This window comes from Micropterus dolomieu, linkage group LG02 (genome assembly GCF_021292245.1).
Source record: "Micropterus dolomieu isolate WLL.071019.BEF.003 ecotype Adirondacks linkage group LG02, ASM2129224v1, whole genome shotgun sequence".
Classification (NCBI taxonomy): Eukaryota; Metazoa; Chordata; class Actinopteri; order Centrarchiformes; family Centrarchidae; genus Micropterus; species Micropterus dolomieu.
In genome coordinates this window covers 31,792,764-31,795,706 of record NC_060151.1, presented here as the reverse complement: position 1 = coordinate 31,795,706, position 2,943 = coordinate 31,792,764, and positions in this window count along the sequence as shown.

Sequence of the window (2,943 nt, the reverse complement as noted above, 5' to 3'; positions counted from 1 at the left end):
TCGGCCAGTTGTTGGACCCCTCTGGATACTGAGGTATAGTTAGTTTTCGGGATGTGCAGTGTGGGCAGGGCTGTGCTCCGGTTTGTTCTGGGTTTGTGCCTGGAGTTCTCGGCCCTTGACGGGTGGGTGGGTTGTTGGTGGCATGCAGCTGAGCTGGTTGATTTTGCCTCGTTGCTTGTTTGACTGGTGTTGCACGGCGGCTGGGGGACACGCTGTGCATGAGGGATGTCGGCTGGCGCCTGCGGCCTTAGTTTTTCCGATGGTTGGGGGGACGGCGGACTTTTATTGGCGGGTGAACGGTGGCCTTTGCAGCGCGTTTGCTGCCGACCTCGCACGCGGGATTCGCAGGGGGCTGCTGGGCATTGGTCTCGCCGTGCTCGCGCAGTGTGCGCGTTGGGCTCGTCACTTGTGCATTGGTGTTGATGATTGCGTGGCATTTGGGCATTGTGGTTGTTCGCTGCGCGGCGGTGGGGTGCTGGGTGGGGGGGGAGCACTGGTCTATGTTCTGTGCGCGCCGCGGTCGGTCCAGGCGCTGCTCTTCCGCGGGTTACGCTTTTTGCGTTCCGTCTGCATTACATTGTCAACTGGCATTTGGGTCGGGATCTTCTGCGTTTGCATCGCGGTGCATCTGGGAGTCTTTTTTTTGATTGATTTATCCTTTTTCTTTCTCCCACCCCTATTGGCTACTGGGGTTCTTGCCTGCCTGTTACAGTCGTGGCGTCCCACTTTCACTAACAACTACATTCTTTAACAGGCTTATGCGCACACACATGTACACACACACACATACAGACACAAACAAATGTAGGTTGTCCCTGGTAGAATTATTCCTGATGCTTTTCTTTCAGTTACTTATTTAAATTAATTATTATTCCAGCTCTCGTGGCTGTGCTGTGTTGCTTATTTAGTGTGTGTGACTGTTTCTTGTTTTCATTTTTCTCTTAGTTGTGTTACTATGTCAGCTGTTTATTGCTGCTGTTCGGCTGGTTGTCTTTTACTATTATTATTATTTTTATTGTTTGTTTTTGTTTGTGTTTGTTTGTTGTTGTTTTTCTCCTCCCCAAGCCCCCCCTCTCTGTTCTGCTGCAGGTTTCGTTGCTTTCTGCAATTGGTGTTTCCCAGACAAAGGAGTATATTAATACTCTCTTAAAAGTAAAATCTGTCAGGCACAATATCCAGGTCATCATACTCTATACTAGGCTGCTGAGCAGGACAGGGTTAAAAAATACAACAAAAAAAAAACAAGTTCAGTGCAAACACTGTAAGGCAGAGTTGACATTTCACGGCAGCGCTACGGTGATACAAGATCATATTAAATGCACCGTGGAGCTGTGACGTCTACCGTTACTCTCAATGGGTATATGTTAGCAGCCCTTTTGTTAGTAATGTAGCATTTGTTAGTTTACCTAAAACAAGTCTCATTGATGGTGCTGGCTATGACTGGTGTAGAATTGAACAAATAAAGAAGTTACAACAAACACTTGTCTTTTGCCATTTATTAAAGGAAGAAAAGAAACAGGGAAGTACTTCATAGAAAACAGCTGAGTCAGACGTCTACTGTCTAGGGCAGCTTCGAGTGTCTGGCCACGAGCAGAGGAGAAACATAGCATTTAAAGTAAGCAGACTGTTCTCTCACAACAGTGGCCTTGAAACTCCAGTTCACATGGAAACTGAGGACAACCAATGCTACAGATGTTGATACCGTGTTTTTTCTCTTTGTGTTGATCCTAGCGTTCATTCTGAAGAGTAAACCTCCTCCACTTAACGGTAGCTAGTTAGTCTGTGCGTGGAGTATACCAGCAATTCAGTTGTAAGATATTTAACCCTTTCATGCATGGTGTCCACATTTGTGGACAGTTATTTTAACTTAATTTTGGGTCACTACATGATGGTGGTTAGATGTTCTCCAAGTCATTTGAGGACACTTTCAGTTGCTTGATAATCCGGGTCTTGAGGGGAGCAAAAGAGTCCAGGCTGAGAGACAAAGCTGTATTATAGTGGGCGACAAGGCCACCCACCCCGGCGTCCGGGGGTTCTGAGGCCAGGTGGGTCCCTACAGTGCTGGCTAGGGATGATGCATTAACAGACTTGATGTTCCTGAATGTGATGGTGCATTTGAGTTGTTGCCTGGGCAGAAGGACTGCAACATGAAAGGATGGCACTGTGGTCAGATACAGCTAGGTCGATGCATTGCAGCTGGGAGGGAGTAGGACCAGTGGAGCACCCCAGATCCAGTGTGTGACCTTTGGTGTGAGTGGGACCTTTGACGTGCTGAATGATGCTGAGGCAGGAATTCAGAGTCCACATGGATATTGAAGTCCCCGAGCAGGAGTGTGGATGGAGATTATTTAGGGAGCGAGTGTTTATTGCAGTCCTGTTAGTAGGTGCTGAGGCAGGCAGTGTAGTAGGAGCAACATCAACACAGACCAGGGGCCTCAGATTGACAGAACACACGTGTGGTTTGTTGTGATGATGTCGTCTCACTGCGACAGAGCGTCTGTCCGACGTGGGAATAGCGTGGTCCGCGTACACAAACTTACGTCGGGAACCCCTATGTACATGGCGGGGGCGATGCAGGAGTTTGAGAGATTTGATGGTATCAAGACAATTTGGTATGATGTGACAGAAGAGGTTCAGGAGCTCCGGGGAAGAGTATTTAATTAGCGACATGATGGTACGAGGAAGCACCAGCTAGCTCCGGGGTAGCGGAGAGGAAGCATACAGCGTTCAACCACATCAACAGTGTTGCAGCGAAGACGAGGCAGAATAGTCAATCGTGGCACAGAGTTATCCAGTCGGTGGTACCGGAAAAGATAATCGCAGATTGTTTGTCCGTGGTGGATCACTAGCCGGGGCAGACACCTGACGGCTAGCTGGCATGGGTGAGTAACGTTAGGCTACAGAGCCGCAGTTGTACCGAGCAACAGTCGGCAACACAGATAT